The following is a 24,251-nucleotide window of genomic DNA, read 5'->3' as shown; positions in this document are numbered from 1 at the left end:
AAAAAACAAAACATAAAATGCCAAAATGGATACAAGAAGGAAAAGAAACACAGAGACTACTAATAAAGAAATTGACATGATTATTAAGGACATCCTCAACCTTGCCCCCAACAAAAAGGCCCCGCTCCTAATGATTTTACTATTGAGTTTTGACAATTCTCAAGGAACAGAAAACAACTATACAAATCATGCCAGAAAACAGAATTAGAGGGATAACCTCATTTCTTGAAGCTGGTGTTTCTTTGACTTCAAACCCAAACAGTGTCAGGACAAGAAAAAGAAATTATGAGCCTTTTCACTTCTGAGTATGAATGCAAAAATCTAAAGAGACTATTAACTATCTGAACCTACCAGTATATTACAAATAAGAATCATCATGACCAAGTATTTATCCTAAGAAGGCAAAAACAGGGCAACATTAAACTATCAGTGAGTGACTACCTGGCATATCATAATGCTTTGTAAATATTAGTTATTTTTTGGCTATTAATGACGGTGCGCGTATGAACTTGTACAATTGTTGTCAGGTGAACTGGGGAGATCCTGGGCCCTGGGGCCTCTAGCCAGACAGAGCCAAAGGACTTGCGGACGGTTTTTGGTCAAGGGAACCGATTCAAGGACAAACACGCAGCACAGCGCATGAGTGACACAAGCAGGCAAGTTCATTAAAGCAAAAAAGCACACTCTCGAGATACGAGAGCCCGCGAACTAGAGAGGGAGGCGGGGAGCGGGAAGGACCGAGGGAGACCTAGCGAGCGTGCGCAGGTGCGCAGGCGCGCAAGCGGGCGGAAGAGCATGAGCGAGCTGCACGCAAGGTGGGGATGTTTATATCTTTTATTGACAGTTGTTAACTAGCGAGTGGAATACGTATTACTTGGGCGGCAAGCAGCGTTTCAAGCTTTTTCCTCCTAATTTGGTCAGAGGTTGCTTGTCCGTGGCACCTGCCATCTTAGTTCTGCCTGGGTAGATCCGGCTTCTTGGGGAGAGCTGTCAGGACCCGCCTCTGACCTTCCCGATAGCTGGCCGTGACTTCCTCGTGCTGGCCTCCAGGTATCGTGTTAGAACCTAACTGCCTACTCTAACACAATGACTTTAGAAAACGACTTGATATTGTCTTGTAAAGTTGAACATGTGTAGTGGGTAACTTCCAGCTCTGCAGTTCCACTCCCAAGAAATACACCCTAAGGATCGTTACTTATACGCAGTTGTAGATATATATAATATTCTTTGTGGGTTTTTTTGTGAAATATTGAAACAAGAAAGAAAAAAAAAGGAAGCAACTTACGCCTCTATCCATAGGAAAAGAGATAAATCACTTGTGCAGTAATCACACAATGGCCTGCTATTCAGCTCTGGCTTGGAGGGTAAGCAAACGGAGGTGGAAGGGTTGAAGATGAAAGAGAAAAGTAGTCACAACTGTAACCAAACCAACGCGTGTTGGCTCCTTGGTGAGTCATAGAAACTGCACCAGGTCAGTTGTCCCTTAAAGGAAACTTTATTTGCAGCAAATAAGGAGTCCAAGCTTCCAAATAAGGTTTTCCTTGTGCGACAACTCACTTGGTGCAGTTTCTGTGACTCACCAAGGCGTAAAGGCCTGTTGGTTCGGTTACAAATTTGGTGACCCAGATGGGACAGCTGTCCTGAGGTTCTGCCCTCCAGTCAGGCAGTGGAAGCTTGCTTGGGCTAAACGGTTCAAGCTATCAGGACCAGGGGCAGATTCCTTGGAGGAGATTCACCCTTTCTTGGTGCTTGTGACCACTGGCGTGCCATTCTGTCCTCATTTGAAATCCAGATCTCATTTGAAACCCTGATTATATTTACCCGAAGGATTTCTGTTGGGATAAATTATGCCAGGTCCGTGGCAGAGATCTTAGAAGTAAAACTAAAGCTCTCTCACAAAGTCTGGTCAAGACAGCAGAACAGTCAGAATACACTGGGTAAACAGGGCCTTTCTGGTAAACACTCTGGGAGATTGAACACTGATTAGGGTCCAGTGTTGAGTCTAGACATCCCCAAGTGACAAAGGATCACACGACCCAGCCATTCGGAGGGTTGGATGCTCCAGCCTGGCGAAACGGGAGTGATCTAACAGACTGATCTAGGATCTGGGAGATTGAAGAAATCACTCCCCCACTTGGTTGTTTGGTTTGTTTGTTGTTGTTCTGTTTGTTGTTGTTCCCTGTTTAAATCCACCCTGGGGGCGCCTGGGTGGCTTAATCCGTTAAGCAGTTAAGTGGTTAAGCGGCAGACTCTTGATTTTGGCTCAGGTCATGATCTCACAGTTCGTGAGTTCAAGTTCCGCATCTGGTCTGTGCTGGCCGTGCAGAGGCTGCTTGGGATTCTCTCTCATTCCCTCTATCTGCCCCTTCCCCGCTCATGTGCATGCACGCTCTCTCAAAATGAATAAATAAAATTTAAAAAATTATTGGGCCAAGTTTGTTAAAACTGGACTTGTTTTCCAAACACATTAATACTCGTTTGGGCTATCTTTGATGGAAATGAGGGTGATTTTAGAGAAAAATTATGTTCCAATAATATATCTTTGTGGATGTTAGATTTAATTCTGATTGTCTTAGTGTTTGTTGTTTGCCTATAAACCTGGATCCTGAATTCTGGTTTCCTTGAATATCTGACTATGGCTCTCCAAACGAAGGTTTCCGGTTTTCTTTCGTTCTCTTGACTTGGAATCAAGTCAAGACTTGGACTAAAACCGGCCCCCCCCCCCCTTTTTTCCTGAAGCCCTGCAAACTGAAGCTAGGCAAGTAAAGCCCTATTTATGAAGCTCCAGCCTTAGCATTCCCTGATTTTGACCAGCTGTTTGATTTGTCTGTACATGAAAGGCAAGGAATAGCTGTAGGGGTTTTATCCCAAATGCTGGGGCCCTTAAAGAGAATGGTAGCGGGGCGCCTGGGTGGCGCAGTCGGTTCAGCGTCCGACTTCAGCCAGGTCACGATCTCGCGGTCCGGGAGTTCGAGCCCCGCGTCGGGCTCTGGGCTGATGGCTCAGAGCCTGGAGCCTGTTTCCGATTCTGTGTCTCCCTCTCTCTCTGCCCCTCCCCCGTTCATGCTCTGTCTCTCTCTGTCCCAAAAATAAATAAACGTTGAAAAAAAAAAATTAAAAAAAAAAAAAAGAGAATGGTAGCTTCTTTTTCTGAACAATTGGACATGGTGGCCAAGAGGAGCTGTGGCAGCCAGTGCCTCTTGATAAAAGAAGCGAAACAAACAAACAAAAACTCCCCTAGAAGTCAGCCTATGCCTGTTTGGACCATGTTTCCAGGGTTGTTGTTTTTTTTTTTTTTAACCTAGGAACTATCCCAAAACAAAATGTTATAATCTCAGGCCATGCTGACAGATAGATACTCCCAGATACAGCTGCCACCCTACCCCCCAATCAGGAAGTACTTGATCAGATTCACTCTGGCTACAAAGATCTCCGGAGTGAACCTCTGTCCACTGCAGAGGAAATCTGACTTCTAGACAGCAGCGGTGTTGTGGATAATGGACTAGGAAAGGCAAGATATGCTGTCGTATTCCTAAAGGCTCTCATGGAGGCCAAAAGACTGGGCCCACACACCTCAACCCAAAAGGCAGAAATAATTGCACCAACCAGAGCATTAGAATTGAGTGAAACAGGGGCGCTTGAGTGGTTCAGTTGGTTGAGTGTCCGACTTTTGACTTTGGCTCAGGTCACAAATCTTATGGTTTGTGAGTCCGAGCCTCTCATTGGGCTCTGTGCTGACAGTGCAGAGTCTGCTTGGGATTCTCTCTCTCCCTCTTTCTCTGCCCCTCTCCCCCCGCTCAAAGTACGTAAATAAACTTTAAAAAAAAATAAAAGAAAGGAACTGAAATTAAGGTCAGCCAAGCCTCCAGGTATCTTTCTCCATCTGTCTGTCACCTCTGCTTCTCCATGTGGATTTGTTATACGCTTCTCTCTCCGTGGACTTCATTCCTCTGCATCCTCTGCAGGTTCACAGTGAAAATGGCTGCCTCGCAGTTGTTAAACTCACAAGTTGCAGTTCCAGACACATAATGAATATGACCTAATTCTTCCTGGGTCCCAATTAAAAATTTCCAGAAAAGAGAATTTTACAGGGTGTCAAACACTAGCTCTAAAATCTGTGGATCCTGTGATACAAATACAGCTGCCAGAGGTCCATTTTTGTGTCCACCAAGAAAAAAAATCACTGAAAATTTAATCAAACGGGCATTTAAAAAAATTTTGTTTTTGAGAGAGAGAGAGAGCTTGAGTGGAGGGGGCACAGAGAGAGAAGGGCCAGAGGGTAAGAAGCAGGTTCTGTGCTGACAGCAGTGAGCTCAAACTCACGAACTGAGCCGTGAGATCATGGCTTGAGCCAAGGTCAAATGCTCAACCAGCTGAGCCACCCAGGCACCCTGAATCAGATAGCCTTGTAGTTAGGCGGTTAGGATTGCAACTCTGGAGACAAAGATGTAGGTGGGAACCTGACTCTTTTTCTGAGGAGGACAGAGAGGGGCAGGGTTATAAAGGCAAAAGTTCACAAGTGCAGTTGTCATTTAGGCCCTCTATGCAGAACACAGATGGAAAATATGTGACCTGGGATTGACTGAGTTAACATTCAAATGAGGGATTGAAATTTGTCGAATCCTCTTGGCTCCTTTTGGAGTGAAGAATGCTAACAATTCAGGTGTCCTGGTGAGGAGGAGTTAAGTCCAGGCCGAGGGCTTGCAGCTGGCACAACATTTATGGTTCCTCCGATGAGGGTGGGCATAAATTCTTCTTGGTTTATGGCCTCCCGACCGTTTTTGTAAAGAAACTCTCTTATGTAGGCTTGCTTCCTCCTTTTACGCCCGAGACAGGTGGATCAAGGTGGCAGTTCCCAAAAGAGGGGAATCCTTGTGAGCTGGGCAGGTGTCTACTTGCAAATGACCAATGTTAGAATCAAACCAACATTCACGTACAGGTCAAAGGACAAAGACACTCTGACTCCCAAAACCTGGGTTTCCAAGCAGAGTCATTTTTTCTACAGCCCCATCCAATTTGTTATTTAAAGTGATCCAGAAAAATTTGCCAGGGAGAGTGTAGGGAGAGCAGTCTCGATGGAAGAAACAACATTGTTAGAAATAAGGAGGCATTGGGGCGCCTGGGTGGCTCAGTCGGTTGAGCGGCTGACTTCGACTCGGGTCATGATCTCGCGGTCCGTGGGTTCGAGCCCCGCATCGGGCTCTGTGCTGACAGCTCAGAGCCTGGAGCCTGCTTCAGATTCTGTGTCTCCCTCTCTCTGACCCTCCCCCGTTCATGCTCTGTCTCTCTCTGTCTCAAAAATAAATAAACGTTAAAAAAAAAAAAAAGAAATAAGGAGGCATTAACACGGGCATAAGTTATATGGACTGGGAGGCCCCTGTTGTGGCTGTTACATGGCTTCCATATCAAGATCCCAAATGGGGGAAGAAAAGCAGGCAGAGTAGGTGGTATTAGATTGTGAAAAGCTTTGTATGCCAGACCTTTGAATTTTATCTTGAAAACAGAGGGAGCCACTGAAGGTTCTAGAACACATGATGTCATGTGTCATCTACAGCTTAGAAAAATAAATGCAGAGGGTGAAGCCTTAGCGTTGTTACTAATGCTAAACTACTGAAAACAATCATGGTTGCTGATGGAAATTATTTCTTGAATTTATTCTGGTTTTCAATTTAATGTATATGTATCTGCAAGTATCTCCAGGATAAACCAGAGAATTTGTTAAGCAGTCGCTGACCTCGGCCAGTAAATATGCAGTTTATTCACAGAATCCTCCTCCTCACCACCTGCAGAACAGAAGGCACAACACTGCACCTTCACCCTCAGCGTGGTTGGAGGACATTATAAATAAAGATCCCATGGAGAAGGTTCATCGTATCCCCCAGGAAGTCAGCGTATTGTGAATTCCAGGCAGCCGATTTATGGACTATGAGTAGGAGATGCTCTGAAAGTAAGTGATATTAATGTGAAAATGTTGGGGTTTGGCGTGAACAGTAAAGAAAGAATTCTTGAGGCATCTTTGGTGCAAAAGGGTGTTTTTTTTTTTTTTAATGTTTATTTATTTTTGAGACAGAGAGAGACAGAGCATGAATGGGGGAGGGGCAGAGAGAGAGGGAGACACAGAATCGGAAGCAGGCTCCAGGCTCCGAGCCAGAGCCTGACGCGGGGCTCGAACTCACGAACCGTGAGATCGTGACCTGAGCCGAAGTCGGACGCTCAACCGACTGAGCCACCCAGGCACCCCAAGGGTGGTTTTATTAAAGCACAGGGACATGACCCTTGGACAGAAAGAGCTGCACTGGGGTTGTGAGGAGTGGCTGGTTATGTACTTCCAAGTTGGGAGGGGGTTAGGGATAGCGTAAGTCTCTGAAGAATTTGAAAGTAAGGTTTCCAGGACCTTGAGGGGGTTAGCTATTATTGTTAGGAAAAGGTCACTTACTACTGTCTAGTAAAACCTGAGTCAAGAGACCCTTCAGATGTCTATCAGGGAGCCATATACTTGGGGGATGATTGCTCACCTGTATCTCGGGGAGTAGAGATAAAGGAAGTTTCCAAAGGAATTTTTATATGTTAAAGGAGATTTACAGGATCCTGGAGGTTGGGCTAATCTTAAGCTAAGTTTGCCTTTTGGCTTTAGCAAAGTCTTAACATGAAGGCAGTTGAGTTCCCAGAAGATCACTCTGCCTGTCTCAGAACTTGTCAAAGGGCTGTAAGTTGTAAGGACGTTTAATTCTTTTTATCTTTGTTCTCCCCATCAATATGAACGAGCCATACCGCAAATGAGATGTTGTTTCTAACTGTGCTTTACTTCTCTCTGAATGCCAGTATTTCATCCTAATCCATTTATGAAGGCAAGCTGTTCTCTCTCTGCTGCTCATCTTCCCACACTTCCGTATTTAACTAACATCTGGTTTCAGTAAGGTTTCACAGCCCATTGACTTTTGACTGGTTGATCACGCTCCCATAGGGATAATACTGCCCATTGTAGGTATGAACTCTTCTTATAGTTTATTCTTATTTCAACTAATATCACAATTTATGTGCAGCCGGTTGCCCAAGCAGAACTTGATTTAATTGTGTGATTCTAAGTAGCTGCTGCGTAGCCAAGGTTCATCAAAGGGAAAATAACCAGAGCAAAGCCAACACATTGGTGGTTGGCGGACAAATAGGGCAATTAAGACCCCTCTATGCCGTTTTGCCACTTCTGCGTGTGAAGCCGGGAATGCACCTCTTATTTCTCTTTCCTGGTTCCCATATTTCCTCCCGTCATAGGCAGGAGGGCAGCTTATGGCCCCTGCGTAGTGAAGACAGTCAAGACATGCAGATGTATTTTACAAATAGAAATAATAACAGCCCTCCTTCCCTCCTCACTGAGTTATTGTGAAGATCCACTGAGAAGTCGTTACAATTCCTTTGTAAGCTGTAAGGGGCAAAACTCTGCTGCCGCAGCCTTGCCTAAAACCCTCCAATCTCTCCCCCTCAGGACCTTGAAATGAAGTCCAGAGTCTGTACGTACATGGCTTAAAGATTCTTCCTGAGCGGGCTCACCTCTGCAGCTGCCCCCTGTCTCTGAGCCACCTCCTGCTCTAGGCTTCACCCTGTTCAGATCCCCCACTGGCTGTGCCCCACAGGCCTTCACTCAGGCCGCACTCTTTCTTCCCTGCTGCTCCCTTTCACCCTCATGTGGGCTGGTGCACCTCCCTTTAGCAACATCGGCTTCTGCAAGGAAGCATTTCTTTTTTTTTTTTTTAAACGTTTATTTATTTTTGAGACAGAGAGAGACAGAGCATGAACGGGGGAGGGTCAGAGAGAGAGAGGGAGACACAGAATCTGAAACAGGCTCCAGGCTCTGAGCTGTCAGCACAGAGCCCGACGCGGGGCTTGAACTCACGAACCGCAAGATCATGACCTGAGCCGAAGTCAGACGCTTAACCAACTGAGCCACCCAGGCGCCCCTCCAAGGAAGCATTTCTCAACAGCAGCACAATTGACAACCGGGCCGAATAATTTTTATCGTGGGGGGCTGTCTTTAACCATCATAGGGTGGTTGGCTGCAGGGATGGCCTCTATCCGCTAGATGCCAGTAGCACCCCCCCTCAAGTTATGACAACCAAAAATGTCTCCAGACACTGCCACATGTCTCCCTGGGAAACAAAACTGAACCTGAAAAATCTCCACTCCAAGGTGTTGCTTTTAATGGGGCCAATTATACTGTAGATACATCCAGATGCTACAAGAATCACAAGAACAACAACAAGAAGAAGAAAGCTTTCTTTATTTGCTAATGGTGGTCTCATCTTGGGCTCAAGCCACCATCACCCTCCTGAGGGATAACACTTGATCTTGCTGATTAAAAGTACCCTAGTCTCTTCTGGCTTAAAACCATCTCTTTCATTGTCCTCCCACCGCGTGAAGGGTGAAACATTCTCAGAAATCTGATTCCATGCTTACTCATGACTAGCAGCGGCTCACAAGTTCTTCACTTATTGAGTAAATCATAAGTTCGCTTCTGAACAAATAAATATCCTGAAGGTTTCTTTTGTCTTGTGCCTCAGAAGAAGAAAGTGGGACCAAATGAGCTGGCTGTGGATAAGATTGCAGACAGCAGAGCTGAGCAGGAGTGGGGGAGGAGGGATGGGGATGCTGTCTCTGATCCTCCCTCTGCCTAGATCCACAGTTTCCTGCCTCAGCTGGGTAGGGGCTGGATTTCGCATTCTTTTAAGGACACTTGAAAATTTCCCAGTATTTACCCATAGAAAAAAAAGGAGCAATGTCCCCTTACTCTAAAATCTCCCCCCAATTTTTTTTTTTTAATGTTTATTATTGAGAAACAGAGAGACACAGAGGGTGAGCAGGGGAGGGGCACAGAGAGGGGGAGACACAGAATCCAAAGCAGGCTACAGGCTCCGAACTGTCAGTACAGAGCCTGACGTGGGCTCGAACCCACAAACTGAATCATGACCTGAGCCGAAGTCAGTTGCCTAACCAACTGAGCCACCCAGGTGCCCCACCCCCCAAACTTTCTGGTTATTTAAAACCTCCCTCCTCTCCCAACTTGGGGGAGGAAGGTGAGGGAAGACAAACCCATGGTACATCATCCCCTCTTTCTTCTTCCTCTGCCTTTCCTCTTAGAAGCAAATGGACTTTTTTTTTTTTTTTTAATTTTTTTTTTTCAACGTTTATTTATTTTTGGGACAGAGAGAGACAGAGCATGAACGGGGGAGGGGCAGAGAGAGAGGGAGACACAGAATCAGAAACAGGCTCCAGGCTCTGAGCCATCAGCCCAGAGCCTGACGCGGGGCTCGAACTCACAGACCGCGAGATCGTGACCTGGCTGAAGTCGGACGCTTAACCGACTGCGCCACCCAGGCGCCCCGCAAATGGACTTTTGTTTTCCCTTCCCTCCCTACCTGGAAGGGATTCCCCCCTTCCCCTCCCCCACTCATGTCCTCCTCCTTCCCACATTCTCTGTTTCCCCTTCCCAGCAGGCATCGTGGCAGCAGACCTGCAGTTGAAGAATCCTGCTCGTGATGGAGTGGCAGAAGCACTTAAGTCAAGCACTTAATTCAAAGTACTTAACTCAAACGTACTACTCCTTTATTCGTTCGTCAGATAATAGTTAGTCGTCTATTTCCTTGTTTGTGTTCCTAGAGGGCAGGGTTGTGCTTGCCTTGTGAACCATTGCATCCCCAGCACTCAGCATGATGCTGCGTAACATATTACCTGGAATATAATGGCTTAAAATAATGCACATTTATTATCTCACAGTTTCCACGGATCAGGACTCCTGGCGTGGCATAGCTGGCTCCTCTGCCGAGGGTCTCACAAAGCTGCAACCACAGTGGCACCGCCATGAGATGGGGTCTCATTTGAGGCTCCAGGTTCTCTTCGGACCTTCTATGGTTGTTGGCAGAATTCATTTCCTTGCAGTTCTAGAACTCCTAATGACCTGCTTCCAAGCCAGCAAGAGACTGTTGCTGACACTTTCAGGGCTTTCATCTGATTCAGATCCACCCAGGATAATTTCCTTTTTGCTTAACTCAAAATCAACGGATTTGCAAAATCCTTTCAACTTTGCCACAATACACAACTTCAGCACAGGAGTAACATGCATCATAGTCACAGATCCTGCCCACCTTCAAAGGGAAGGATTACACAAGGGTATGGGTCATTGGAGGTTATCTTAGAATTTTGCCCAAATCTTGCACTCCAAAATACTGGTTGAGTGAGTGTGTGAAAGAAGGAAGGCAGGCAGGCATCCTGTTTGTCTTCACAATAACTCTGGGTGTAGGTATTATCACCTTTACCTTATGGAGAAAGACATTCAATTCAGAGGCAGCAAATGATTTGCCTTCGTTCAAAGACGTGAAATTGCAGGATGAGGTTCCAGACTGAAGCCTGTCTGAGTCCTTACCCTTTATGCAGCAAAACACTCTCTGAAATCTCAGTCCTGCCACCCTGTCTCTGGCCAGAGCCCTGACACCAGCAGGGCCAACCTCTCTGCTTCTATTACCTGGCAAGAGCAGGCCATGAGGTGGAGACAGAGGCCCACCGGGCCAGGACACTTCCCGTCCTTGCCATAGAAGGATTCCCTGGGCATCCGTCAGCCCAACAGACTCCAGAGGCCAGTGTGGGCCACGCCAGGGGTTCTGTGCACTGAGGGAGAGCAAAGATCAGTTTACTCCTACCCAGAGGTTTTGGCCCCAGTCCATGCCCAGACCTTGGCACGTGTAGGTTCTTTTTGTTCCAGCATTCTCCAGGGGCGGAGAATGGGAAGCTGGTGAGGGATGTTTTCTGCACTGCCTCCTCCCTCTCAGAGGCCTAGTAAGCTGTTCCCCTTGCTCTAGTGGGAACGGAGTGTGAACAGTGATGTCCAGACCACAGAGGACAAGAATCCGGGGAATCCCTGGGAGAAGCTATGGGGTTAGTTCAGACAGCGACGATATACAGTGTTTTATACAAGTGAAGAATTTGTGCAGTGCGTGGCTGGCTCAGTTAAAAGAACATGCGACCCTTGACCTTGGGGTTGTGAACTTGAGCCCCCTGTTGGGTGTAGAGATTAAACAAACGTAAAACTTGTTAGAAAACAGCAACATATTAGGCTTCTCTTTTCATCTGCTTCCCATTCACTCCTTTGCCCTTTCCCTCTGACTGTGCACCAGATATTCAATACCTTCTCTGTGTCAGGGCCACCGTGGCTTATTTTCTTCCCTGCCTCTTAATTTTTCCTAGTCTACTTGTGATCTTTAATAAGCAGTACCCTTTCATCTGTCTTTGTGTCGCCAGACTTCACATTTTTACCACATGGAAACACCGTATTATAAAGTCTCTCCACTATAGTAAAATCTGCATAATGCATAGGCAATCATATCCCGCCTTGTGGAACCTCACAGCACGCCAGGCATAAATCCAAGGTGGGAGATGTTTGTTTGTATATTTTCATAATCCACTTTAGGCTTTAATTACAACGAGACAATAAAAGAAAGATAGGAAGGCATTGATCTTGTGGCTGGCACCTTTGTTATTCACTTCATGTTGACAATTCCCATTGAAATTCGAGCATTCCTCCTCCTTAGCCACTGTGCCTCAGTCTACGGAGAGCATTCAAAACAAATTATCTGCAACCTTATGAATATCCAGCTCATTCTGTCCCACTTCCTTCTCCTGAGACACAAAACAAAATAAACCTTTAGGATATTTATGTGCTCAGAGGCAAATTTATAATTTACTCAAAGGTGAACAACTTTTGCAAGCAGCTGCTACTCATGAGTAAACATGAAATCAAATTTCAGAGAGGAAATTTTTACATTCCACACAAATAAACCTCCTAACTGCCACTTACATAAAGCCAGACAGAATGGTAAAGGGGCTTCCCGAACAGAGCTGGATAGTCCAAAAGAAGCTTTTATTGATGAAATACAAACATTTGGAGCCAGAGAGCCTGTTTGTCCTATCCACTAAACCTATTTCCAACCACCGCTCCATCCTACTGATTTCCTTCCACCATCCAACTTGATTAAAACTGAAAGGGGGAGCTGCATATACAAAAGCATGGAGGCCTGGAAAACCTTTCATTTGTGGAAGTGAAAGCAATTAATTCCACCTTTGAAAGATGGTGGGGACACCATTATCAAAGGCCTTCCGTTAAGAAGTTTGCTCTCTCCCAGGGGCACGTGGGTGGCTCAGTCGGTTGAACGTATGACTTTGGCTCAGGTCATGGTCTCACGATTCGTGAGTTCGAGCCCCACATCGGGCTCTGTGCTGACCACTCAGAGCCTGGAGCCTGTTTCAGATTCTGTGTCTCCCTCTCTCTGCCCCTCCCCTGCTCATTCTCTGTCTCTCTCTCTCTCTCTCTCTCTCTCTTTCTCAAAAATAAATAAAAACATTAAAAAGAAGAAAGAAGAACAAGAAGTTTGCTTTCTCCCAGAGACCCTCTGAATGGGTTCAATGGTAGATCTCCAAAAAGATATGCTCACACCCTAACCCCTAGAATCTATGAATGCTATCCTATTTAAAAAGACAAGGGACTCGGGTGCCTGGGTTGTTCAGTCAGTTAAGCCTCTGACTTCGGCTTAGGTCATGATCTCACAGTTTGTGAGTTCGAGCCCTGCATCAGGCTCTCTCTTTGCTGTCAGCAAGGAGCCAGCTTTGGAATCTCTGTCTCCTTCTTTCTGCCTCTCCCCCGTCTTTGCATGCTAGGAAGTTCAGGGGCACCTGGGTGGCTTAGTTGGTTAAGCGCCCAATTTTGGCTCAGGTCAAGATTTTACTGCTCGTGATTTCGATTCCTTCATCAGGCTCTGTGCTGACAGCTCGGAGCTCAGAGCCTGAAGCCTGCTTAGGATTCTGTCTTCCTCTCTCTCTGCCCCTCCCCTGCTCATGCTCATGCTCATGCTCTGTCTCTCTCTCGCTCTCTCCAAAGTAAATAAACATGAAAAAAAGAAAGATAAGGGGCACCTAGGTGGCTCAGTGGGTTAAGCATCAAAGTCTTGATTTTGGCAGGTCATGATCTCACAGTTTCCTGAGTTCGAGCCCCACACGGGGCTCTGTGCTGACCTTGCGGGGACTGCTTGGGGATTCTCCTTCGCTCTCTGCCGCTCCCCCACCTGCACTGTCTCTCACAAGATAAACTTAAAAAAAAAAGTCTTTGCCACTATAATTGGTTTAAGTATCTTGAGGTGAGATCATGCTGTGTCATCCAGGTGGGGTCTAAATCCGAAGACTTGTGTCCTTAAAAGCCACAAAAGAGGAGAGGGCCGCGTGAAAGTGAAAGCAGAGGTTGGGATGGTGTGGCACAGGCCAAGGGAGCCGGCAGTCATCGGAAGGAGGAAGAAGCAAGGAATGGTGTCTCCCCAGAACCTCCAGGTGGTGTGCCAACACCTTGAGGTCTTCCGGCCTCCAGAACTGTGAGAGAATACATATCTGTCGTTGTAAGCCACCCGGCTTCGGGTCACTTGTTACTTCAGCCTAGGACAGATACACCTGTCCACACCCTGGGCTGCGTGGAGATCTACTCTTCGCCCTTCAGACTTAGTTCGGGTGCTGTGCTGTCTGTGGAGGCTCCCCTGGGCGGCCCGGGTAGAGTCAGGCCCTCCCTGCCCTCAGCTCGCGGCTGTCACCCTCTGCCTGGTGTTTCTCCTGTTGCTCTTGTTTCACTGCCTGGTGACACCCAGCCGTCCTTGGCCTGCTCTTCACGACACCGAAACCCTTCAGGGACAAGTCACCCCTCACCCCTTTCACTTGCTCACATGGGTCTTGAAGTGAGAGTAAAACGGATTTAGATCTGTTACCTAAAATGGCACCTAGAGCAAGCCCTCGGCCTGCTTCGTCATCCGTCCGCGGCAGCCTCCCCTCACCTTCTCCCGCTCTGGCCGTCAGAAACGGGCTTCCCTGGTTTCTCTTCACTGTGTTGAAACAACTCACGGGAGCTGTGCAGCCGCCTTCCTGGGAGAAAGGCCAGAACTAATTGACTCACAACATCTCTAATAAGAGGTTAAACACATATTCTGAGGCACAATTAAAACAAAGGGGAATTTTGTGAACTCTAGGAAATGGTACATTCGTTTCCAAAATCCCTTTCTACTTGCACTGCGTCTGGCATTTAGCTCCCTGTCCTTCCCCATCCCAGGCTTGTCGTCACTGGCTTCTGGGTCTTCCTGTCGGGCTCCCCATCCCACCCACCAACTTGTAGCTCTCCCCTCTGTAGTGCAGAAGGTTCCGGTCCGTGTCAGGGCTTATTCTGAAACATGGGCTCAGCAAAGCCAGAAGCCCATCCTCTCTGGGGAGTTACTCACCTGAACATCATGTCAGACGATAATCGCCCCCACCAGAAGCAACCATCCATGTACATGAATGAAACACCCACAGTGCCTTCCTTAATAGGTCAAATGAAAGACATTTTCTCCATCTCCCAAAACATGTCAATTTCATAATCAGAAAAATAACCAACAAAAACTAGATAACGTGTGTCAAAGCGTGAATATCCTACTCAGAAAGAAATCAGTGTGCTTAAGAGACGGGCTGACTGTCTCTCTCTTAGGGAGTTTGCCACGATCTGTCAGTGTTTGAATATGCTTTCTCTTAGACCTAGAAATCCTCCTCCTAAGACTGCCACAGAAAAATCCCTCCGAAGTGTACTTGGGCACATGTTCAAGATGCTGGTGTAATAGCAAAATACCTGGGAGAGATTGTTTACCAAATATTAAATAAGGAAATAGTTAAATATACAGCACAGGGAAGATAGTCAGTGGTATTGTAATAGCATTGTACAGTGATGGATGGTAGCTATCACGTAATGTACAAAGTTGTCACATCATCATGTTGTACACCTGAAACGAATGCAACATTTTGTGTCAGCCATACTTCAATAAAAAAGAAAGAAAGAAAGAAGGGACGAATGACAGTACACATACAAAGAGGGCAGCAGCTATTACAAAGAATGCCTTAGGTGGGTATATTCTGACCCGAAAGGATGTTTAAGGTACATTGTGGAGCGTTTGGTTTTTCTTCACTCATCAGGCTTGTGAATTCACCTACACTACACTCAGGTGTATAAATAGAGTGTTATATTATTATATCCCATTATAGATCTGATCTGATGAGCTCTCATCATTTGGGGTAGCAAGGGTAAAAATTTAGTCCAAAACCACAATTGTAACCCAATCCAGTGATACCTTTACTCTTTAGTTACTCTTTCTCTGCTTGGGTAACTCAGGCAAATGCTCAGACCTACTTCTCTCCAAGGGGAGTCTGGGTCTATGGGGAGGGATGAGGGTCCTGGCATGAGGGTCAAGGGGCCTGGCTTCTTGGTGGCTCTCGTGGGGTCTCATAGAGTGTTTGCAGAGGTGTGGTGTGTTCATTCCTAATCCCTGGACCCTCTTCGGGCATCAAACCCCTTCCTTCCAATTTGTACCTTCATTGCAGCCACAGTGATCTTTCCACAACTACAAGTCTAATTTTGCCATCTCTTTGTATAGGAAAACTTAACCACCGCCCTCCCCTGTTGCCTTAGGAGAAAGACACAAACCTGAACACCATCTAAGAGCCCTTGCATGTGTCACCTCTCACTCTCCTGCCTCAACCGGTACAACACCCCACCCCCACCCCAGTGCGCATGAGCCTTCTTTCAGTTCCTTGACTATGTAAGGCCTTTGTACCTGCCATCTTCCCTTCTCTTTGTTAATTCCTATCATTCCTTCAGATCCTTTCCTGAGATTCATCTTCCTTGAACTCCTTGATGTCCTCAATTCTCTGGCTTATGTGCCACAGTACCTCTCTCTGCAAAGCCCTGATCACAATTGTGATTTTATATTTGTGACACGTATGGTACCTAAAACACATCAGACGCTCTATCAATATTAGTTTCTCCTCCTCCCTGATTTATAATTTAGGCCTACACACCAGGTTGGTGTTCCCTGAGGGAAGACCTGTTATCCTGCCAGACATTTCTTATTGTAGATGAATAAATTGAAATCTGAGTTTATAAAACAGTTTGTGAATTTTGGTTAGAATGAATCAGCTTCCCAAAGCTGAGTTGCACATGAGACTGCAATGTCGTGGTAGTATCCTGGGGCCGTGTAGCAAATTACCACACACTTGGATGCTTAAAACAACAGAAATTTATTCTCTCACAGTTCTGGAGGCCAGAAGACCAACATCAGTGTATCAGCAGGGCATGCTTTCCCTGGAGGCTTTAAGGGAGGATTCTTCCTTGCCCCCTCCCAGCTTCTTGTAGTTCTGGGCTTGAAGGCACATCACTACAATCTCTACCCCCATCATCACATGGTGTTCTCCTGGTGGGTCTGTGTCCAAACTTCCATTTTCTTATAAGGACATCAGTCATTAGATTACCACAATCCATAATCACCATAATCCAGATGACTTCACTTTGATTTAACTAATTATGTCTGCAAAGACCTTATTTCCAAATAAGGTCACATTCTGAGGTTCTGTGTGAATCTGATTTAGAAGACACTATTCAACCCAGTACACACATCCATATGTCTCATTTTTAGGCTTTTTAACATGCTTAAAACCAAAGGAGTAAAGATTCCTTTCCCTAGGCCCAGCACATGTGAGATAATAGGAAATAATAAAGTCATATAATAAACCCCCAAACAATATTAACTCTTCTTTAATAATTAAAAAAAAATTTTTTTTTTATTTGAGAGAGAGAGCAGGAAAGGGGCAGAAGAAGGGAGAGAGAGAATCCCAAGCAGGCTCCATGCTCAGAGCAGAGCCCAATGCAGGGCTTGATGTCATGAACCATGGGATCATGATCTGAGCCAAAATCAAGAGTCGGTTGCTCAACCTACTGAGCCACCCAGGTGCCCCTGCACTCTCCTTTAGAAGCAATGGCCATAGCATTTTGTTGACATGGAAGAATGTTTATGAAACATTGCTCAGTGTTTGTTCTCCTGTGTCAAGGCTGTACATCCACTCCCACTACACTCAGATCTATAAATACAATGTTATTTTAAATTTTTTTTTTCAACGTTTATTTATTTTCGGGACAGGGAGAGACAGAGCATGAACGGGGGAGGGGCAGAGAGAGAGGGAGACACAGAATCGGAAACAGGCTCCAGGCTCTGAGCCATCAGCCCAGAGCCTGACGCGGGGCTCGAACTCCCGGACCGCGAGATCGTGACCTGGCTGAAGTCGGACGCTCAACCGACTGCGCCACCCAGGCGCCCCAATATAATGTTATTTTATTATGTCCTATTAATGTATCTGGTCTAATGAACTCTCACCTGCTGCCACTGTGATATATAAAAAAAGAAAGCACTGAAAGAAAAACATTGAAAAATAAATCAAAAGAGAAAACATCTTCCAACAGCAGACTTTCCTTCCTTTGTGTGAGTTGAATATTCATTGTCTAATTCCTATGACTTGAGTTTTCCTGTTCGCTTTAGATACAACTTTTTACGGCAAGCATATGTGTATTTAATATTTTATATTTGATCAATGATAAGCTTTTTCTTACAAACCCCTGAGACTAGTATTTTCTTACTTGCATTGCTAAAGAGAAAATCAAAGCACAGAGAGGTGATGTAGCTTGGGTAGAGCTTGGCTAGAGTGATCTACCTGAACAGCCAGGTTCTGAGTCACTTGTCTCACTCTACAGAGGTGAGGGCTCTTACTGCTGACATAAGAATGACTTCTGGACCCTTGAAACTTCAACCAAATCATTATTTTCTTCTTCTTCTTCTTCTTCTTCTTCTTCTTCTTCTTCTTCTTCTTCTTCTTCTTGGTGTTTTCTTAGCACACTGTTTCTTATCATTCTTATTATTCAACTGCTCAAGATAAAAGGAGAGTTATGGGACATACCAAGCAGTAACAAATGTCTGATTCTAGATTGAATCTTGGTATGGAGAAATTAACTGTAAAGGGCATATCTGGAATAATTAGGGGAATCTGAATGTGGACTGGGTGTTAGATAATGTTAAGGAATTGTTATTATTTTTAAGGTGCTGATGTTATTTCAGCCACATAGGAAAATGTTCTTAAACTTTTAGCAATGTATACTGAAATTAAGAAATTATTTTTATTCATTTATTTTTTATTTTAAGGCTCCATACCCAAAGTGGGGCTTGAACTCATGACCCTCAGATCAAGAGTCATGAGCTCTAGCAACTGAGCCAGCCAGGTGCCCCAGAAATAATTTTTTCCTCCTTTTTTTTTTTTTTTTTTTTAAAGTAAGCTGTAGGCCCAACCTGGGGTTTGATCTCACAACCTCAAGATCAAGAGTCACATGCTCTATTGACTGAGCCAGCTAGGCACCCCACCAAGAAATTATTTTTAAGCAACATTTTGAAGTTAAAACTTAAATGTTAACAATTGCTACACTTAGGGAGTTGGAGAAGAGGCAAATTTTACCTATACTTTTATGTACTTCTCAGTTTGAATTCTTTGCAACATATGTGATACATATGTAAAACTATTCCCTCAAGAAACATCCAAATAAATCTAGATTGACATTTTATTTTATTTTTTTGATGCTTTTTTAAAATTTATTTTTGAGACAGAGAGAGACAGAGCATGAACAGGGGAGGGGCAGAGAGAGAGGGAGACACAGAATCTGAAGCAGGCTCCAGGCTCTGAGCTGTCAGCCCAGAGCCCGACGCGGGGCTCCAACTCACAGACCGTGAGATCATGACCTGAGCTGAAGTCAGATGCTTAACCGATTGAGCCACCCAGGCACCCCTAGATTGACATTTTAAAAACAACTGGCTTGTATCCTTCAAAAATGTTGAGGTTATGGAAGATAAAAGACAGACTGAGGAGCTATTCCAGTTAAGGGAGACTAAATTGGTTTGACAACTAAATGCAACTTGTGAGTCTGAATTACATCCAGACCAGAAAAAAATATATTTTTAGTTTACTATTGAAAAAACGTTATTGGGGGGTCGCCTGGGTGGCTCAGTTGGTTAAGCATCCGGCTTCAGCTCAGGTCATGGTTTCATGGTTTGTGAGTTCGAGCCCCACATTGGGCTCTCTGCAGTCGACATGGAGCCTGCTTCGGATCCTGTCCTCTTCTCTCTCTGCCCTGACTCCACTTGTTCCTTCCTCTCTCTCTTTCTCTCTCAAAATAAATTAAACTTAAAAAAAAAAAAAACAAACATTATTGGAACAATAGGAAAAAGACAAAGTCTGTAGATTAGAGGATAGTGTGGTATCAGTTTCAAATTTCCAACTCTGATCATTGTACTGTAATTGTGTAAGTAATGTCCTTGTTCTTCGAAAATACACATCAAAGGGGCATCATGTCGGCAACTTACTCTTTAATGGATCAGAGAAAAAAAGTTGTGTGGAGAGAGGGGTTACAGAGAGAGAAAGAGACACAGGAAGGGATAAAAGATAAAGCAAATGTGGTAAAATTTTAACAACTGGGGGTCTAGATAAAGAATACACCAGAATTCTTTGTTCCATTACTGTGACTTTCTGTGATTAAAAACGTTACCCCCAATTTTCCTTCTCTACCTTCAGAAAAGATTGGAAAGTCGCTTCCTCATCTGGTAATAGATATAAATAATAGTAATTATTTCTTGGCCATGTGATGATTAAATTAGGTAATGTACGTAAAGGGCCTAGGATGTTACAAGACAAAAATTGAACTTCTGAAGTAGTTAAGAATAGAATCCTCTCTAACTAGTTTAAGTACAAACAGATTTATTGAGGGGTAGAAAGAGCTCCCAGAACTGTTGAGAGGGGAAATACAAAACCAAACCCAAAAAACCAAAAAACCTAGACCCACAAACCAAACCACACTAACCAAAGAACTGGTCTGCCAAGATGGCTGCTGCTCCTGCGGCCATTAGGAAGCTGCAACTTAGGGGCGCCTGGTGGCTCAGTCGGTTAAGTGTCCAACTCTTGGTTTCAGCTCAGGTCATGATCTCATGGTTTCGTGAGTTTGAGCCCTGAGTTGGGTCCAGGCTGACAGCACGGAGCCTGCTTGAGACTCTTTCTCTCCCTCTCTCTCTGCCCCTCCCCTGCTCTCACTCCCTCTCTAAATACATACATACATACATACATACATACATACATACATACATACACAAAAGCTGCAAACTCATGAAGCTACAGGCACAGCTGCTATCTGACTATACTGCCTCCACTATCATTCAAACCAGCCAAGAGATGATTCATAGCCTGCCTCTTTCTCCATGGTCTTCATTCCAAGTGAACATTTTATTTGTGTTCATCTGATTAGGGAAGCCTAAAATGTATCTAGATCCTAACTGCAAAGGATTCTGGGAATATGGTTCTTTGTTTCCCAGGCTTGTGGTATAGACAGCCATACCAGCAGTTGGTTGGAATGGGTGTGGAAAGTACAACTGAAGCTACCTAACTAACCTCTGAAACTTCTCCTTCTTGAATTTCCACACCACAAAATACCTGCATAACCTAAATCTGTCTCCTTCTCCCTACAGTTAGAAGCCCAAAGCCACATGAGTCCCTGCATCTATCTCTAGAGGATTTTTATTCCTCTTCTAGTTTAATCACATACCGTCTTGATATCCTGTAACCCGGGAACTAAATTAAAATTCAATCAGGGCAGCTGGGTGGCTCAGTCGTTGAGCATCTGACTTCATCTCAGGTCATGATCTCACAGTTCATGAGTTCAAGCCCCATGTCGGGTGAGCTCATGCCCCACTTCGGGTGAGCCATGCTTTCTCTCTCTCTCTCTCTCTCTCTCTCATTCTCTCTCATTCTCTCTGCCCCTTGCTCACTTGCACCCTCTCTCTCTCTCAAAAATAAAATAAAATAAAATAAAATAAAATAAAATAAAATAAAATAAAATAAAATAAAATAAAATAAAATAAAATAAAATAAAATAAAAATTTAACCCAAACCAAAACATTTATAAAGCAAAAAGGGAAATTGGTGGCAGGAGAGGAAGTGGGACAGGACAGTGGAGGGAAAACCATGTTAACATGTATGAAAATATATACCTAACAGAGTTAACAGATAAACTGGCTGAATGCTTAGTGGCCAAATGTTAAAATAAATACTTTGACAAAGGCAAGACCAAAGCTAAATATTACCAGCATAGGATGGACTTCTTGGACATAAGAATCAATCTGAAATATTATCAACATGTTTATTTTTATAAACTTTGGTGGCCCTCTTGAGAGTTATCACAGGGCAGAACAACATTCTCAGGTCCTGGGTACCTCTCATGGTCACCATACGCACATTAGGAATAGTAACTCATCACTTGCTTTCTCAACAATAGCCAAACTACGGAAAGAGCCCAAGTGTCCATTCACTGATGAACGGATAAAGATGTAGTATATATATATACACGATTGGATATTACTAACCATCAAAAAGAATGAAATCTTGGGGCATCTGGGTGACTCAGTCAGTTAAGCCTCCGACTTCTGCTCAGATCACAATATTGTGGTTCATGAGTTCGAGCCCCATATCTGGCTGTTTGCTGTCAGCACAGAGCCTGCAGCGCTTTGGATCCTCTATCTCCCTCTCTCTCTGCCCCTCCCCTACTCACAATCTCTCTCTCTCCCTCAAAAATAAACATTAAAAAAAACGAAATCTTGCCATTTGCAATGATGTGAATGGAGCTAGGGTATATTAGGCCAAGTGGAATAGTCAGAGAAAGACAAATACCATATGATTTCACTCACATGTGGAATTTAGGAAACAAAACAGATGAGCATATGGGAAGGGAAAAAAGGAGAGAGAGAGAAGCAAACCAGAGGGAACAAACTGAGGGTTGATGGAGGGAGGTGGGTGGGGTGGGGGAGGACTAAATGGGTGATGGGCACTAAAGAGGGCACTTGTTGGGATGAGCACTGGGTGTTGTATGGAAGTGATGAATCACTGAATTCTACTCCTGAAACCAATGTTACACTACATGTTAATTAACTAGAATTTGAATAAAAATTTGGAAGGGAAAAAATAAATCGTCACTTGCTTTCAACTGTAGTCGGAAGAGCAGCAAGAATCTTTTCTAGCTTTACCAGTAATCTTTGCCTGATGGGATATTACCACTGAAGTGGAAGCTGTCCTTCTCTAATCACAATTGACTCAAGTAAAGACTTCTTTGCAACTCCTGGTCTTGAAGCACAGTAGATCATGACAATGCACTTTGCCTAAAGCAGCCTCACAAACAAGTCCTGTGTACTGTTTGGATATGCTTTCTGCATCTTTTTAGAAGTAGAATTAAGATTGTAGTGGTGATTTATGCTCTTGTTTCTAATATTTCAGTACGCACTTTCAGCTTCAAACAATCCCTTGAGAAAATTCTGTCCTTAAATATTGGAAGTAGAAATTTTTTAGTGGAAAGTATAGTTCATTTGAGTAATGAGAACAAAATGTGTTTTCTCCACCCACTTTCTTCTCTTCCTCATACTTTTTCTGTTCTTTATTATTCATGGATCACAAATGATTGTCATGCTCCATGTGATTTTGGAGTTTTTTTGCTGGTGAAATTTTGAGGTGGCAAAGTTGATATTCTATTTTAAAATTAAAATGCAAAGGGTGCCTGGATGGCTCAGTCGGTTAAGCATCCTACTCTTGACATCAGCTCAAGTCATGATCTCGTGGTCATGAGATTGAGCCCGATTTGGGCTCTGCACTGAGTGTGGAATCTGCTTGGGATTTTCTCTCTCTCTCTCTCTGTGTCTCTCTTGCACTCCCCCATTCTCTCTCTTTTTCTCTGTCTTTCACAATAAGTAAATAAATATTGAAAAATAAAATTAAAATGCAGCCTCACAAAATGTGAAGAAATCTCTAGTAGAACTTAAAGCAAACAAACAAGAACCATGGCCTAAACTTAATTAAATACAAAAAAATGATATACATTCTTAAAGGAAACACATCCTACTGCCTGCCATTATGCATCAGCCCATTATAAGGGGAACTTGAGAAAGTGGCAGTAAAGACAGAAGACAGTGAGACAGGTGTGGGAGTGGCAGATGGCCAGACATCTATCCATGGGGAACTAGATGCTGGGGAGCAGTGAGGTGCTGAGCTTGCACTTGAGAGTGCCTCCTTCAGTTTTGAGCCCTGAGCCCCTTGCTTGCCTCACCCTAGGTTAGCACTCTCGAGTGTCCATTAGTATGCAGGCAGCAAGGACATAAGTTGTGAGACGGTGGTCCTCTGTGGAGTTGTTGTGGGCCGCGGTGACCCTACAGCCGAGGCTCGGGATGCACTACCGGGAAGGTGTGTAGAACAAAGGACTTTGCAGAAATTCAGGGACTGAGAAGGTGGAGTGAGCCAAGGCTCCCCAAGAGCAGGTATTTCTCTTATTATTCCTTCTAGCAGCTCTGCACCTTCTGCTCCCGTACGGACTAGTCTGAAGCCACATGTAGAGTTGTCACTGTGTGATTTTCAACACCCTCTCTCCTGTGTTGGGCCCCTTCTATCTCATGGGTTTCTTCTTATTGGTGTACTACTACAGAATTTTAGAGAATATCCTCTAATAGCTTTCTGAGAAAAGGTGCATGGCAGGTTCCTTTCTGAGACTTTATACGGCTGAAATGTGTTTTATTTCATCATGAAGTCGTATTAATCATTTGGCTGGGAATAGAACTCTGTATTAAAAATCATGTCCTAGGGGCACCTGGGTGGCTCAGTCAGTTAAGCATCTGACTTCAGCGCACGTCATGATCTCCCAGTTCGTGGGTTCAAGCCCCACATTGGGCTCTCTGCTGTCAGCACAGCAGATCCTCTGTCCACCCTCTCTTTCTGCCCCTCCCCCACTGGTTCTCTCTCTCACAAAATAAATAACAAATAAACTTTAACAAATAAAATAAAATACAAATTATGTCCCCCCAAAAAGAAAAGAAAAGAATGTCCTTACGGTATGTTGAAAGCAATGCTCTTCTGTTTCCAATGTGGTTGTTGAAAAGCCAGAAAGCATTTTTGTGTCTTATGTTTTATTTCTGGCCTATTCTCCATCCCAGCTATTCTCCAGAATCTATTATTATTTTTTGTTAGAATTTACTCTTGATATGTACCATTTCATATTTACTTTGCTGTCCTCTTTAAAAAAAAGTTACTTGTTTAAGTCTGTTTTTCATGTTGGAGACTTTAATCAAATACTTGGTAATCCCAAGGTATCCATTCGTGATAAAGAGTGGAGCACTAAAAATCTGACTGCCTTCATTCTGGCCACAGTGCGGTGACAGTGACCAGGGTTACTCTTTTACTTGAAACAAAGACTCGCATACAAATGTTCATACCACTTTATTTTTTAAATGTTTTTTATTATTATTATTTTTGAGGGAGAGACA

The 24,251-nt window shown here is 44.3% G+C and overlaps 1 long non-coding RNA gene across 1 annotated transcript in view; it reads left to right on the top strand.

Moving 5' to 3' along the window:
• Positions 1 to 816, top strand: part of LOC124512490 (uncharacterized) — a 31,736-nt gene extending 30,920 nt beyond the window's left edge. The window contains exon 7 of the long non-coding RNA XR_006962116.1: positions 528 to 816. This is a non-coding gene — a long non-coding RNA (uncharacterized LOC124512490). The remainder of the gene's footprint in view (positions 1 to 527) is intronic.
• Positions 817 to 24,251: the final 23,435 nt, after the last annotated feature.

Source organism: Lynx rufus, unplaced genomic scaffold, assembly GCF_022079265.1.
Source record: "Lynx rufus isolate CCGP_SWC_20201006 ecotype Redwood Valley unplaced genomic scaffold, mLynRuf1.p SCAF_1, whole genome shotgun sequence".
Lineage (NCBI taxonomy): Eukaryota > Metazoa > Chordata > Mammalia > Carnivora > Felidae > Lynx > Lynx rufus.
Note: the sequence above shows the minus strand (reverse complement) of the source record. Positions and strands in the feature narration are given on the sequence as shown.